Genomic DNA, 17,441 nt, shown 5'->3' with positions numbered 1-17,441 from the left:
AAGTACCCCACTATCTATCTTAGGGTTCAGGGTGGTGCAGGTGGTCGCCGGTAGTGGTGGGGCGGTGGTGTGGGGATCGCCGGAGAAAAAGCTCGGCACGAGGGGGCCTAGAGGGATGGCCGGGGCGGCGGCGGACCGGTGGTGGGGAGTGTTTTCGGGGTGGGCGGGGCGACTGTTTGGCCGGTGGTGGCTGGCGGCTCAGGGGGTGGAGGTTGAAGATGAACTGCAGGCCCTTGATTTCGTATCCAACGGATGCAAAATCGACTGACCAGAGATGAAAAAGTCAGTCGACTGACGTGTAGCCTCACCTCTAGTGCGTTCAGTTTCGACAGTAAAATTCAGTTTCAACAGCAAAATTCAGTTTCGACAGTTAAGTTCAGTTTCGACAATTAAATTCAGTTTTGACAGTTAAGTTCAAAGATGAGTGGCTGATGTATACATTTAGCACTTTGTGGTTACGTATTTAAGGTCATCTATTGGAGATGCTATTAGAATTCCAATCAGGTTAACGTTGTCTCTCTTGTCCTGCTTTAGCCGGCGTTGTACAACTCACTAGAGTTGCTCCAACGACGAAACCCTCCATCACAGCAGAGCAGTACCTCGGGCTCCATCTGCAGACGCCTAAGATCTTCTTCCCCTCCTCCGATAGCCAAGTCAGCCAGAGCATCCTCACCGGCCAACCCAATCACGCTGAGATCGACATGGCTTCGCCAAAGAGGTTGTACACTTCTTGTGGTTTGACTTAATCTCACCATACTTCTTTGCATCATGTGATCTTCCAATTCTTGTGAACCAAACACCCAGGTTGGCACAAATCCTGTGTTTTTAAATTCTCTGTTTTGCACGTGCATTCCTATATTATTCCTGTCTATTTCCTATCCCTACATTGTTAGAATCCTCAAATTCAAACAAGCCCTTACACAATTACTTCTATTACAGATATGTGTCAAAGAAAACCTTGTGTGGTTTGTCCTGCTCCTGCGGTGCTGTGTTCCACCCCAGCTCAGCTGCTCCAACGACGGAAGGGTTCACCACAGTAGGGATCCGCTCTCCAGACTGTGTTTTGCCGCCTCAGATCTTCTTCCCCGCCGCCGGCAGCCACGACAATTGCATTACCATCATCAACTGAGAAGATGACCTTGAGGACTACATGCAAGAGAGGTCGCACTCTTCCGTGTCTGCTTACGTTATGCATCACTTAATATGATGACATGCTACTTTATTGTCGTGTTCACCTATTAGACTCCGAGTCAGGTCCAAACTTATGCTGAAACTTGAGTTTTTAAATGGTTGTGGGGTGCATATCGGGGCAGCAATTAGTACTATATGTCTACTATCTGGTTAATCTTGGGTGTCTACTATGAGTTTGACGTTGGGTGCAAACAAACATTAAAGGAGCCATTATCTGTATTTTTTAACTAAAGATATTATCTGCCTGCTATCATTGGTTTTGGGTCTATCCACAGTTTGCTACCACCACTCTGGATTTGTGCATGCACTCCTTACATAATCTCACTATGTTTTACTCCTATGCATGTCAGTTATTGTACACAATGGAACTGAACATGTAGAGCAAAAGAGACGAGCCTTGCGTGGCAATAAAATTTCATGCAGACATCGCTCCATGGTGGGCGCAAAGGCAGCCCCCTCCACCCATTTTGGATCATAATCAAGAGGAAGATAACTGTTCTGAGGGGGGTTCAAAAGCAGAAGACCACTCCTATTTACCCCATGAGGTCTTCGCTCTAACTTGGCATGCTGATGTTGGTTATATCATGCATATGGTGCCTTGCATTGCTTACTTTATACATCAAATATGTCAACTGCTTAGTTTAGACATGCTTTGTGTGAATGCCATCTGTTTAGTTTATTCATCGTTTATGTGAATTATGCAATGCCATCTTGTTTAGCCAGGCATCCTATAGGTGATTTTTTCAATGCCATCCTGCTTAGCTAGTTATCTTATATGTGAATTATATCAGGCCATCCTTTCTTTTTGTTAAGTATTACATTTGTCAACAATGTTAGTACATTCAACTACTCTTCATGTGCATCAGCCATTTGACACGGTGATGGAAAATTCTGGAGTGAAAACAAGGTCCTCAGAGCAGGCTATGCTATCTGACGAAGCGCATATCTCGCTGGTTATGGATAACTCCTCAGAGGAGGATTCACAGACAGATGACCAGTCCTATCCCCCCCCCCCGAGGTGTACGCTCTAATTAACTTGGCAGGGTTATGTTGCTCATATCATGTGTATGGTGTCTTGCATTGCGATGTCATTTCATTAGTTTAGACATGCTTTGTGTGAATGCCACCTGTTTAGTGTCTAATTACCATATATGTGAATTATGCATTGCTATCTTGTTGCAAGACATTATATATGTGAATTATGCAATGCTATCTTGTTGCAAAGGCATTATATATGTGAATTATGCAATGCCATGTTGTTGAGCCAATCATCATGTATGTGAATTATATCATGCTATCATTTTTTGTATTACGTGTTCCATTTGTCGACAACGTTTGTATATTCAACTACTCTTCCTGTGCATCAGCCATTTAAAGCGGTGATGGAAGTATCTGGAGTGAAAACAAGGTATTCAGAGCAGACAATGCTACCTGCTGAAGCAGACATCTTGCTGGATACAGAGAGCTCCTCAGAGGAGGATTCAGAGACTGATGACCAGTCCTATTTCCCCCCTGAGGTCTATGCTCAAACTTGGCAGGGTTATATTACCCATGCCATGCATGTTGTCTTGCATTGCTTAGTTTTTACATCATATATGGATTTCCATATGCTTACTTGCTTACTATATAAATCATATATTTGAATTATATCATGCCATCATGTTTACATACACAACATCTATCTGAATTATGGCATGGCAACCCATTTAATAAAGACATCATATAGTTATATCATCTCATCCTATTTAGTGTTTACAGTCATCATATTTTGAAGTATGTCATTCTATCCGGGAATTATATCATGCTATCATGTTTCCATAGGCGGCATGTATGTGAATTATGGCACGCCAACCTATTTAATAAACACATTATATAGTTATATCATGTCATCCTGTTTACATAGTCATCATATTTTGAACTATGTCTTTCCATCTTTTTTAGTTAGCCATCATAATGTGAAATTGTATCTGTTGGAAATATGCCCTAGAGGCAATAATAAAATGGTTATTATTATATTTCCTTGTTCATGATAATTGTCTATTGTTCATGCTATAATTGTATTAACTAGAAACCGTAATACATGTGTGAATACATAGACCACAACATGTCCCTAGTGAGCCTCTAGTTGACTAGCTCGATGATCAATAGATGGTTATGGTTTCCTGACCATGGACATTGGATGTCATTGATAACGGCATCACATCATTAGGAGAATGATGTGATGGACAAGACCCAATCCTAAGCATAGCACAAGATCGTGTAGTTCGTTTGCTAAAAGCTTTTCTAATGTCAAGTATCATTTCCTTAGACCATGAGATTGTGCAACTCCCGGATATCGTAGGAATGCTTTGGGTGTGCCAAACATCACAACGTAACTGGGTGGCTATAAAGGTGCACTACGGGTATCTCCGAAAGTGTCTGTTGGGTTGGCACGAATTGAGACTGGGATTTGTCACTCCGTGTGACGGAGAGGTATCTCTGGGCCCACTCGGTAATGCATCATCATAATGAGATCGATGTGACTAAGTAGTTAGTCACGGGATCATGCATTACGGAACGAGTAAAGTGACTTGCCGGTAACGCGATTGAACGAGGTATTGGGATACCGACGATCGAATCTCGGGCAAGTAACGTACCGATTGACAAAGGGAATTGTATACGGGATTGCTTGAATCCTTTACATCGTGGTTCATCCGATGAGATCATCATGGAACATGTGGGAGCCAACAAGGGTATCCAGATCCCGCTGTTGGTTATTGGCCAGAGAGCTGTCTCGGTCATGTCTGCATGATTCCCGAACCCGTAGGGTCTACACACTTAAGGTTCGGTGACGCTAGAGTTGTTATGGGAATTAGTGTGCAGTTACCGAATGTTGTTCGGAGTCCCGGATGAGATCCCGGATGTCACGAGGAGTTCCGTAATGGTCCGGAGGTAAAGATTTATATATGGGAAGTCCTATTTTGGCCACCAGAAAATGTTCAGGATTTTTCGGTATTGTACCGAGAAGGTTCTAGAAGGTTCTAGAGTGGGGCCCACCTGCATGGGGGGACCCACATGAACATGGGTAGTGGGGGCAAGGCCCCACGCCCCTGGTCAAGGCGCACCAAGATCCCCCCTTAGAAGGAATAAGATCATATCCCGAAGGGATAAGATCAAGATCCCTAAAAAGGGGGGATAACAATCGGTGGGGAAGGGAAATGATGGGATTTCTTTCCTCCCACCTTTGCCAACGCCCCAATGGACTTGGAGGGCAAAAAACCAGCGCCCTCCACCCCTATATATAGTGGGGAGGCGCATGGGAGCTGCACCCCTTGCCCCTGGCACAGCCCTCCCCCTCTCCAACACCACCACCTCCTCCGTAGTGCTTGGCAAAGCCCTGCCGGAGAACTGCAAGCTCCACCACCATGCCATCGTGCTGCCGGAGCTCTCCCTCAAATTCTCCTCTGTCCTTGCTGGATCAAGAAGGAGGAGAAGTCCCTGGGATGTATGTGTGTTGAACACGGAGGTGCCGTCCGTTCGGCGCTAGATCGGATCTTCCGCGATTTGAATCGCCGCGAGTACGACTCCATCAACCCCATTCTAGTAACTCTTCCGCTTAGCGATCTTCAAGGGTATGAAGATGCACTCGCTCTCTCTCTCTCTTGTTGCTAGAATCTCCATAGAATGATCTTGGTGATGCGCACAAAATTTTGAATTATTGCTACGTTCCCCAACAGTGGCATCATGAGCTAGGTCTATTGTGTAGATTCTATGCACGAGTAGAACACAAGTTGTTGTGGGCGTCGATTTTGTCAATTTACTTGACGTTACTAGTCTTATCTTGATTCTATGGCATCGTGGGATGAAGCGGCCCGGACCGACCTTACACGTACGCTTACGTGAGACAGGTTCCACCGACTGACATGCACTAGTTGCATAAGGTGGCTATCGGGTGTCTGTCTCTCCCACTTTAGTTGGATTGGATTTGATGAAAAGGGTCCTTATGAAGGGTAAATAGCAATTGGCATATCACGTTGTGGTTTTGGCATAGGTAAGAAATGTTCTTGCTAGAAACCTATAACAGCCACGTAAAAACTTGCAACAACAATTAGAGGACGTCTAACTTGTTCTTGCAGCATATGCCGTGTGATGTGATATGGCCAAAAGGATGTGATGAATGATATATATGTGATGCATGAGATTGATCATGTTCTTGTAATAGGAATCACGACTTGCATGTCGATGAGTATGACAACCGGCAGGAGCCATAGGAGTTGTCGTAATTTATTGCATGACCTGCGTGTCATTGAATAATGCCATGTAATTACTTTACTTTATTGCTAAACCGTTAGCCATAGTAGTAGAAGTAATAGTTGGCGAGACAACCTCATGAAGACACGATGATGGAGATCATGGTGTCATGCCGGTGATGATGATGATCATGGCGCCCCAAAGATGGAGATCAAAAGGAGCAAAATGATATTGGCCATATCATGTCACTATTTGATTGCATGTGATGTTTATCATGTTTTTACATCTTATTTTCTTAGAACGACGGTAGCATAAATAAGATGATCCCTCGCTAAAAATTCAAGAAAGTGTCCCCCCTAATTGTGCACCGTTGCGAAGGTTCGTTGTTTCGAAGCACCACGTGATGATCGGGTGTGATAGATTCTAACATTCAAATACAACAGGTGTAAGCCAGATTTACACAAGCAAAACACTTAGGTTGTCTTGACGAGCCTAGCATGTACAGACATGGCCTCGGAACACAAGAGACCGAAATGTTGAACATGAGTCGTATAGCAGATACGATCAACATGAAGATGTTCACCGATGATGACTAGTCCGTCTCACGTGATGATCGGACACGGCCTAGTTGACTCGGATCATGTATCACTTAGATGACTAGAGGGATGTCCATCTGGCTGGGAGTTCATTAAATTACATGAACTTAATTATCATGAACATAGTCAAAAGGTCTTTGCAAATTATGTCGTAACTTGCGCTTTAGTTCTACTGTTTTAGATATGTTCCTAGAGAAAATTTAGTTGAAAGTTGATAGTAGAAATTATGCAGACTAGGTCCGTAAACTGAGGATTGTCCTCATTGCTACGCAGAAGGCTTATGTACTTAATGCACCGCTTGGTGTGCTGAACCTCGAATATCGTCTGTGGATGTTGCGAACATCTGACATACACATTTTGATGACTACGTGATAGTTCAGTAATGTTAAACGGTTTAGAATTGAGGCGCCGAAGACGATTTTGAAACGTCGCGAAACATATGAGATGTTCAAAGGGCTGAAATTGGGATTTCAGGCTCGTGCCCATGTCAAGAGGTATGAGACCTCTAACGAGTTTCCTAAGCCTGTAAACTAATGGAGAAAAGCTCAATCGTTGAGCATGTGCTCAGATTGTCTGAGTACTACAATCACTTGAATCGACTGGGAGTTAATCTTCCTTAAGAGATAGTGATGGTTCTCCAAAGTCAATGCCACCAAGCTACTAGAGCTTCGTGATGAACTATAACATATCAGGGATAGATATGATGATCCTTGAGCTATTCACGATGTTTGACACCGCAAAAGTAGAAATCAAGAAGGAGCATCAATTGTTGATGGTTAGTGAAACCACTAGTTTCAAGAAGGGCAAGGGCAAGAAGGGATACTTCATGAAATGGCAAATCAGTTGCTGCTCTAGTGAAGAAACCCAAAGTTTGAACCCAAACCCGAGACTAAGTGCTTCTGTAATGAGGGGAACGGTCACTGAAGCAGAACTACCCTAGATACTTGGTAGATGAGAACGCTGGCAAGGTCGACAGAAGTATATTGGGTATACATTATATCAATGTGTACTTTACTAGCACTCCTAGTAGCACCAGGGTAATAGATACCGGTTCGGTTGCTAAGTGTTAGTAACTCAAAATAAAAGGCTACATAATAAATGGAGACTAGCTGAAGGCGAGGTGACGATATGTGTTGGAAGTATTTCCAAGGTTGATATTATCAAACATCGCACGCTCCCTCTACCATCGGGATTGGTGTTAAACCTAAATAATTGTTATTTGGTGTTCGCGTTGAGCATAGACATGATTGGATTATGTTTATCGCAACACGGTTGTTCATTTAAGGAGAATAATGGTTACTCTGTTAATTTGAATAATACCTTCAATGGTCTTGCACCTAAAATGAATGGTTTATTGAATCTCGATCATAGTGATACACATGTTCATGCCAAAAGATATAAGATAGTAATGATAGTACGTCCTACTTGTGGCACTGCTATTTGAGTCATATTGGTATAAAACGCATGAAGAAGCTCCATGTTGATGGATCTTTTGGACTCACTCGTTTTTTGAAAAGTTTGAGAGATGCGAACCATGTCTATTAGTACGTACGCATGAAGAAACTCCATGCAGATGGATCATTTGGACTCACTTGATTTTGAATCACTTGAGACATGCAAATCATACCACATGGGCAAGATGACTGAAAAGCCTCGTTTTCAGTAAGATGGAACAAGAAAGCAACTTGTTGGAAGTAATACATTTTGATGTATGTAGTCCAATGAGTGCTGAGGCACGCAGTGGATATCGTTATGTTCTTACTTCACAGATGATTTGAGTAGATGCTGAGTATATTTACTTGATGAAACACAAGTCTGAATTATTGAAAGGTTCAAGTAATTTCAGAGTGAAGTTGAAGATCATCGTGACAAGAGGATAAAATGTCTATGATATGATCATAGAGATGAGTATCCGAGTTATGAGTTTGGTATACAATTAAGACATTGTGGAAATTGTTTCACAACTAATACCGCCTGGAACACCATAGTGTGATGGTGTGTCCGAACATCATAGCTGCACCCTATTGGATATGGTGCATACCATGATGTCTCTTATCGAATTACCACTATCGTTTATGGGTTAGGCATTAGAGAAAACCGCATTCACTTCAAATAGGGCACCACGTAATTCCGTTGAGATGACAGCGTATGAACTATGGTTTAGAGAAACCTAAGCTGTCATTTCTTAAAAGTTTGGGACTGCGAAGCTTATGTGGAAAAGTTTTAGCCTGATAAGCTCAAACCCAAAGCAGATAAATGCAACTTCATAGGACACCCAAAACAGTTGGGTATACCTCCTATTTCAGATACGGAAGCAAAAGTGATTGTTTCTATAAACGGGTCCTTTCTCGAGGAAAAGTTTCTCTTGAAAGAATTGAGTGGGAGGATGGTGGAGACTTGATGAGGTTATTGAACCATCACTTCAACCAATCTGTAGCAGGGCACAAGAAGTTGTTCCTGTGGCGCCTACACCAGTTGAAGTGGAAGCTAATGATAGTGATCATGAAACTTCGGATCAAGTCACTACCAAACCTTGTAGGTCGACAAGGACACGTACTGCTTCGGAGTGGTACAGTAATCCTGTCTTGGAGGTAATGTTGCTAGACAACAATGAACCTATGAGCTGTGGAGAAGCGATGGTGGGCCCGGATTCTGACAAATGGCTCGAGGCCATAAAATCCAAGAGAGGATCCATGTATAAAACAAAGTGTAGACTTTGGAAGAACTACTTGATGGTCATAAGGTTGTTGGGTACAGATGGATTTTAAAAGGGAAGACGGACAATGATGGTAAGTGTCACCATTAAGAAAGCTCGACTTGTCGCTAAGATGTTTTCCGACAAGTTCAAGGAGTTGACTACGATGAGACTTTCTCACTCGTAGCGATGCTAAGAGTCTGTTGAAATTATATTAGCAGTTCCTGCATTTTTTATGAAATCTTGCAGATACGATGTCAAAACATTGTTTCCTCAATGATTTTCTTGAGGAAAGGTTGTATGTGATACAACCAGAAGGTTTTGTCAATCCTAAAAGATGCTAACAAGTATGCAAAGCTCCAGCAATCCTTCTAAGGACTGGAGTAAGCATCTCGGAGTTGGAATATACGCTTTGATGAGATGATCAAAGATTTTGGGTTTATACAAAGTTTATGAGAAACTTGTATTTCCAAAGAAGTGAGTGGGAGCACTATAGCATTTCTGATGAGTATATGTTGTTGACATATTGTTGATCAGAAATGATGTAGAATTCCTGGAAAGCATATAGGGTTATTTGAAAAGTGTTTTTCAATGGAAAACCTGGATTAAGCTACTTGAACATTGAGCATCAAGATCTATAAGGATAGATCAAAATCGCTTGATAGTACTTTCAAATGAGTACGCATCGTGACAAGATTTTGAAGGAGTTCAAAATAGATCGGCAAAGAAGGAGTTCTTGGCTGTGTTATAAGGTGTGAGTATTGAGTAAGACTCAAGACCTGACCACGGCAGAAGAGAGAGAAAGGACGAAGGTCATCCCCTATGCTTTAGACGTAGGCTCCACAGTATGCTATGTTGTGTACCGCACCTAAAGTGTGCCTTGCCATGAGTCAGTCAAGGGGTACAAGTGCGATCTAGGAATGGATCACAGGACAACGGTCAAGGTTATCCTTAGTAACTAGTGGACTAAGGAATTTTCTCTATTATGGAGGTGGTAAAAGAGTTTGTCGTAAAGGGTTACGCTGATGCAAACTTTGACACTAATCTGGATGACTCTAAGTAGTAGACCGGATTCGTATAGTAGAGTTGTTATTTGGAATAGTTCCAAATAGCGCGTGGTAGCTGCATCTAGGAGATGACATAGAGATTTGTAAAGCACACACGGATCTAAAAGATTCATACCCGTTGACTAATAACCTCTCTCACAAGCGAGATATGATCAAACCCAATGGGTGTTGGATTCATTACAATCACATAGTGCTGTGAACTAGATTATTGACTCTAGTGCAAGTGGGAGATTGCTGGAAATATGCCCTAGAGGCAATAATAAAATGGTTATTATTATATTTCCTTGTTCATGATAATTGTCTATTGTTCATGCTATAATTGTATTAACTGGAAACCGTAATACATGTGTGAATACATAGACCACAACATGTCCCTAGTGATCCTCTAGTTGACTAGCTCGTTGATCAATAGATGGTTATGGTTTCCTGACCATGGACATTGGATGTCATTGATAACGGGATCACATCATTAGGAGAATGATGTGATGGACAAGACCCAATCCTAAGCGTAGCACAAGATCGTGTAGTTTGTTTGCTAAAAGCTTTTCTAATGTCAAGTATCATTTCCTTAGACCATGAGATTGTGCAACTCCCAGATACCGTAGGAATGCTTTGGGTGTGCCAAACGTCACAACGTAACTGGGTGGCTATAAAGGTGCACTACGGGTATCTCCGAAAGTGTCTGTTGGGTTGGCACGAATCAAGACTAGGATTTGTCACTCGTGATGGAGAGGTATCTCTAGGCCCACTCGGTAATGCATCATCATAATGAGCTCAATGTGACTAAGTAGTTAGTCACGGGATCATGCATTACGGAATGAGTAAGGTGACTTGCCGGTAACGAGATTGAACAAGGTATTGGGATACCGACGATCGAATCTCGGGCAAGTAACGTACCGATTGACAAAGGGAATTTGTATACGGGATTGCTTGAATCCTTGACATCGTGGTTCATCCGATGAGATCATCATGGAACATGTGGGAGCCAACATGGGTATCCAGATCCCGCTGTTGGTTATTGGCCAGAGAGCTGTCTCGGTCATGTCTGCATGATTCCCGAACCCGTAGGGTCTACACACTTAAGGTTCGGTGATGCTAGAGTTGTTATGGGAATTAGTGTGCAGTTACCGAATGTTGTCCGGAGTCCCGGATGAGATCCCGGACGTCACGAGGAGTTCCGTAATGGTCCGGAGGTAAAGATTTATATATGGGAAGTCCTATTTTGGCCACCGGAAAATGTTCAGGATTTTTCGGTATTGTACCAGGAAGGTTCTAGAAGGTTCTAGAGTGGGGCCCACCTGCATGGGGAGACCCACATGAACGTGGGTAGTGGGGGCAAGGCCCCACACCCCTGGTCAAGGTGCACCAAGATCCCCCCTTAGAAGGAATAAGATCATATCCTGAAGGGATAAGATCAAGATCCCTAAAAAGGGGGGATAACAATCGGTGGGGAAGGGAAATGATGGGATTTCTTTCCTCCCACCTCTGCCAACGCCCCAATGGACTTGGAGGGCAAGAAACTAGCCCCCTCCATCCCTATATATAGTGGGGAGGCGCATGGGAGCTGCACCCGTTGCCCCTGGCGCAGCCCTTCCCCTCTCCAACACCACCTCCTCCTCCGTAGTGCTTGGCGAAGCCCTACCGGAGAACTGCAAGCTCCACCACCACGCCATCGTGATGCCGGAGCTCTCCCTCAACTTCTCCTCTCTCCTTGATAAATCATGAAGGAGGAGAAGTCCCTGGGATGTATATGTGTTGAAGGCGCCGTCCGTTCGATGCTAGATCAGATCTTCCACGATTTGAATCGCCGCGAGTATGACTCCATCAACCGCGTTCTAGTAATGCTTCCGCTTAGCGATCTTCAAGTGTATGAAGATGCACTCGCTCTCTCTCTCTCTCTCATTGCTAGTATCTCCTAGATTGATCTTGGTGACACGCAGGAAAATTTTGAATTATTACTACGTTCCCCAACAGTATCATGCTATCCTGTTTAGTTAGCCATCATATATGTGAAATTGTTTCATGCTATCCTGTTTGGTTAGACAACATAAATGTGAATTATTTCATGCCCTCTTTTATTCCCCACTATCCATTGCACTTGTCTATCATACAATGTCTGTACATTCAATTACTTTTCTTGTTTATCAGCCATTTGAATTGGAGAGGGTGATGGCAGTATCTAAGGGAGTAACAACACAGTCTTCAGAAAAGATAGTGCTACAATTGATGCAGATAGAACCACGGTTGTACTTGCCTAAGAACTAGCCCCACCACGCATAACCCTGACTCTCGCAGATTGTACCCCTACCCAGTTGGACAGAGAACCAGCTACACCCCTTCTAACCCCAACCCTAGCAGATAGTAACCCAGTTCCAGTTGACACAACACCGTCTCCACCACAGAGCACCCAAACACGAGCAGTTACTAAGGGAACTGCAGTGCCCAAAGCATGAGGACCACCACTTCGAATCCCAACTCAACGCTTAAAGGAGAAGAATAATTGTTCTCAGGTCAGGTTCTGTAGCTATGGTTCATACTCCTTTGCTCTTGCATCACTGTATTTACTCAGACCAACTATTTTCAAATTTGAAGGATGGAATTGAAACTCCAATGGTGCAACAGGTATGTTTTAAACTTGTTTGTCTAACTCGTTTACTTTTGTAACTTGCTCTATATTGATTTCAGTTTCAATTGAATAAACAGTTATGTTCTCATGTCATGCACATTACAAGTGTCTCTATAGTTTCCCACACTTATATTCTGTCTATTTTCCTTTGTCTTGAACAAATATTATTTGAACTGTGTCTCTATCTTGATTTGGCAACAAAAACTAGAATGATATAGACCATAAAGTGACCATGGTACATAGATATATGTTTGTTTCATGCTGTTATCATGTGGACTTTACTACTGAACTGATTTACCAAAATGAATTTCATATACAACATGGTAAACCTGTGATGTGTCTGCTTGTTTCTCTTTTAGAATGCAGGCAAAATATTGGAGAACAGTACCCCGTTATGCAATGGTGAAGGAAGTAATGCAGATAAGGTTCAAGATAGTGAGACATCCCTGTTGGTCTTCGAGAAAGCTGATAAAAACTACCTTAACGACAGTGAGAGAACTCAGAAGTCCTGTCTTGATGTAGTGTTCGAGTTACTGGCCACTACCGCTGGCACAAGCTCTTCGAACTCGCTGCCTAAATCAGTTCGTCTTCTTGAGTCTCAGCTTAAAGTTGAAAGACATTGATGATGTGTTGCGACAGGAAGTTGAGGACTGAGGAAGTCCCTACAGAATTTAGATGCATACTTTCTGGTGCAACAGCAAGCGCTGGAGGATTTAAGCGCCAAACAAGAGAAAGTTAATAAGCTTGCTAAGCATCTTGCCAGCATTATGGGTACCCATGATATTGTTTCTTGAGATCTTTTGAAGTGGTTTCAGTTATGGACATGTTTTGCTATGACGTTTATTTGCACTGGTCGCCAACTTTGACAACTAGTGTATATGATATGCTGCTTTGTTCCCTATATTTGCACTGGTGGTGAACTTTGATGCCCAGTGGATGTAATATGTGTAATAGTCGTGATAGCCTAGCGTAAGTTGCTTGCTTATTTATTTCTGTGTTGTCTTGTTTATTTGTTTGCTTGTAGTCAGTGCTGTTCTTTTTCCGTGGTTTGCTAGTGGCCGCAATAACCTTTTTTTTAACTAGGCCACAATAACCATGGGCTACATATTTACTATAGTGACACTAGGCCTTCTACGGGGCGTAGAAACAATGGGCCTTCTACGGGCTGTATCATCAATGGGCCTTCTATGGGATGTATTATCAATGGGCCTTCTACGGGCCGTATGATCAATTGCCCAAACATGGGCCAATAACATACAACTTTATGGCCGTAAACGGGCTAGAGTTGGAATCGTCCGTTCATGGGCTGACCATAATGGGCCGTCATTAATCGACCGTATTTGATGACGCTATGAAAATGGCCCAACGTATTAACGAGCCACAAACGGGCCGACTATAAGCACGGGCTTCTTTGGCCCACAAGTAGAAAATGACAGTAACGGGTTGTAAGTAACCGAATGCTGAAAATGAGTCCAAGAATAAATGGGCCCTGAGAAGGCCGAAAGATAACATGGGCTGGAAACGGCCCAATGGAATAATGGGTCGTTAATGGGTATAAAATGATACACTGTTCATTACGGGCCAGTTTCACCACGGGCCGTTAATGGGTATAAAGTGACACATTGTTCATTATGGGCCAGTTTTACCACGGGCCATTAATGGGCTGAGAGTAATAAGGGCCTCATATGGGCCGAAAGACATCATGGGCCATACATGGGCCGGAAGTTAAAATAGGCTAGAATTATATTGGACGGCCCAGATGATGCTACTGGGCCTAATTCGGTTAGGCCATAAACGGGCCCTGGGTTAGCGGGCTGTAAATGGGCTATATGCGAACAAGCCATTAACAGGCTTGCCATGGGCCGGCCCGCCACCTTTTGACCAAGTCAAACGGGCCGTCCTTTTCAAAGGAATGGGCCTCTGTTGGACCGTGCCACGTGTTGACGTATCATAGGCACTTTGTGTCCAATGAGTGGATGACATCTGTCCCAACGGTGAGCTGACACGTGTTTCCTCTAGCCAATGATGATTTTACACGTAGAAAATCCCCATTGGTCGGGGCTGTTAACGGGTTATCGGATCCAAAACTGGACCCGATAGCTTAACGGCGTTCCGTTACGGTGGATGCCATGTGTCGGTCACCCTTGACGAAAGCACTTCTGTGACGCGCGATTTATCGTCATGGAAGTGGACACTTCCATGATGATAATTTTGGTAATGTCATGGAACACTTCTATGACAACACATGTATGACTATCTTGATTCTGTCATAAATTTGTCATGGATGTACATACATGACAGAAAATGTGACCTACTATGACAAACACGTATCATCACGGAAGTGTCCCTTTTTGTAGTGAGGCCGGAGGCGATGCCGATGGGTCGAGCCCGCCACGGTGGTGGACCCCCGGAAGGGCAAGGACCTTGCCATGATTCCTTCTCCTCCGAGCTCCGCGGGCAGTAACAGCTCCTCCACCCCTCTGATGACTACGTGGGAGGCAGCGTCGATGGGTCGAGCTCCGCCGCGGCGTGGGTCGACAGGAAGGGCAGGCTGGCCGCCGTTCCCTTTCCAACACCTTTTCCCCCAAGCTCTGCGGGCAGCATCCCCGACTTTGCCTTCGCCTTGGGTCAAGCTCCACAACGGGAAGGAGGATCATGGTGCAGAGGGGCGCAACGGGGTCATTCAACTATGAACTGGATTCCACCATATCCTGCGACAGCAGCGAGCGGTTATCAGGGAGGAGGCGAGGAGGAGCAGGTCATGGACGTTCACGATGTTCCTTCTTGGAGTTATTGGAGTGCGTTCTTCATTGTTTCTTGGTTTCTTCTCGAGCAGGTGGAATTGTCGTACACCAAGGACGCGCTCCCGAGAAAGGAAAATGTGGCTGCCTCATATGAACCAAAAATGAACTCTCAAATAAGGATCTTTGAGAGTTTCAATGAGATGGTAATAGATCTGGCTGAGTATATACAATGCACGGTTAAATGATGGCACCTTGTATGCTGCAAAGATTCTGAAACCTTCAGTTGACGCACTTCAGGATTTTATTAAGGAGATTGAGACTGTAACCAGTTTGCAAAATTAAAATATCATCTCACCAAGGGGATTCGGCTCTGACAACTACTGTCTTGTGTTGGTGTATGATTACATGCACCAGGGAAGCTTAGACAAAGTGCTTCATGGTAAGCATCATGATGAAATATGTGTGTGACCTATTCCATCCCCAGCCTCTTGGAAAGTAGCCTAAATATTTTGTAACTGTTCTTCAGGGAATTGTGAGGATACTCTTAGTTGGGAAAAGAGAAATAAGATAGCAATTCACATTGCAAAGGCACTTGAATTTCTGCATGATGGTTGTGTCACCAAGTCTGTGATTCATGGAGATGTTAAAGCTGCAAACATCCTCCTCTCAGAGAATTTTGAGGCCCAGGTATAAATATTTGCAAATACCAAGAGCATATGGGACTCATTTTCCGCTCTAGCTTTCTGCAATAACTACTTTTATTAATACTATAAAACTAGACATGCAAGTTGCTTGATGCGTAAGCAGTGCTGAATTGCGGTTAGCATGTATGTTGTCAATTTCTCTTCTGCTTGTGACTTCGTCTCTGTTTTTAACATTCCAGTTGTCTGATTTTGGGTTAGCAAATAAAGTTTCAACTTCAACCCCTCACCTAACATGCACTTACATCACATGAACTTTTGGGTTAGTATCATCTTTGAGCTATGGTTGTTGTCACTTTATGTTTTATGAAATGTGGAGTGTCTAAGCAAATCACTGTTGCGACTGGTACATGGCACCTGAATATTTTTCGCACAGGAAGGTGAACAAGAAAACCGATGTGTATGCATTTGGGGTCGTGCTGCTGGATATAATTTCAGGGAGGAAACCCATTATATAACAGGATGTGCGTAGGGCCAGGAAAGCCTGGTTGGATGGGTGAGTGCCCCTAACACGATTTATATGCCTAGCTGCTTCATCTCAGCAGTAACATGCTCTGGGAACAAGATAGTAGTTGTGCATTTAGATATATGTTAAAGAAAGGGGATACTTCGCTATTGACGTATCTAGAGGGCCCCTTGTCAATTTTTTAGGGTAACAATTTTTTACGTATGTGGAGGAGGTCCGACCAGAGCAGTGGCATGTACTTCCCTTGGTATTGTTTTACGTATCTAAATATGTCTTCGTTAACAATTTTATTTGCTAACAATTATTTATTTTTGTTACTTCCATTCTGATGCTTCCAAGCAAAAATTAATGAGCTTTATATACTGGTTTGCTCACTTTTCTCTATAGAGCAGTCCAACTCATTAGCATCTTTATTATGTAGTACCTCTCATATTTGTGCCTTGTATCCTTAGTAGAGCTGAATCACTGGTCTGCTTATATCTCCTATCTCTCAGTCTTTGATCATTATGTTTTAATGGTTCATATTCACATATGGGATCATTACCTTGATTAGTCTCAGTGACGCACTCCAGGAAAATAAAATTATGATGGATCAAGAGGTACGGCGTTAGGCACAATATACCAATGTTTTTCTGTAGTCAACTTATGATGGATCATGAGGTATGGTGTTAGGCATAATATACCAATGTTTTTCTGTGATTCCAAAGATGTTAGCTATTACTCCTTCCAACTAAGTTGTACTTGACAAACGACAAGTAAAATAGATAAGAGGGAGTACTAGGAAAGCTCAAAATCTTAGTTTAAGTTTCAGAACTCAAGAGGTATCCCATACTATTGAAACTTTGATTAGGAGGTGCTCTCCTTAAATACTCAAGAGTACATGCTTTTGTTCTACCCCTTCTACTAGCAATTTGATGGTGCTTCTTGAATATTTTTGTTCCTAATGCATGCAACACACTACATCCCTTATCTGCATAGGTTTGCTTGTTCTTGAATCAATTCAAATAAATATGGTGCTGATTTGGTTCCTTCTACTTCAACATGTTCGAATACTATGGTGAGAAAAAATCTTTTCGAGAATCCACAAGTTTTGCTGGTCTTGAAGAATGTATTAAGTTCATTGCG

This window comes from Triticum dicoccoides, chromosome 6B (genome assembly GCF_002162155.2).
Source record: "Triticum dicoccoides isolate Atlit2015 ecotype Zavitan chromosome 6B, WEW_v2.0, whole genome shotgun sequence".
NCBI classification, from domain to species: Eukaryota; Viridiplantae; Streptophyta; class Magnoliopsida; order Poales; family Poaceae; genus Triticum; species Triticum dicoccoides.
Note: the sequence above shows the minus strand (reverse complement) of the source record.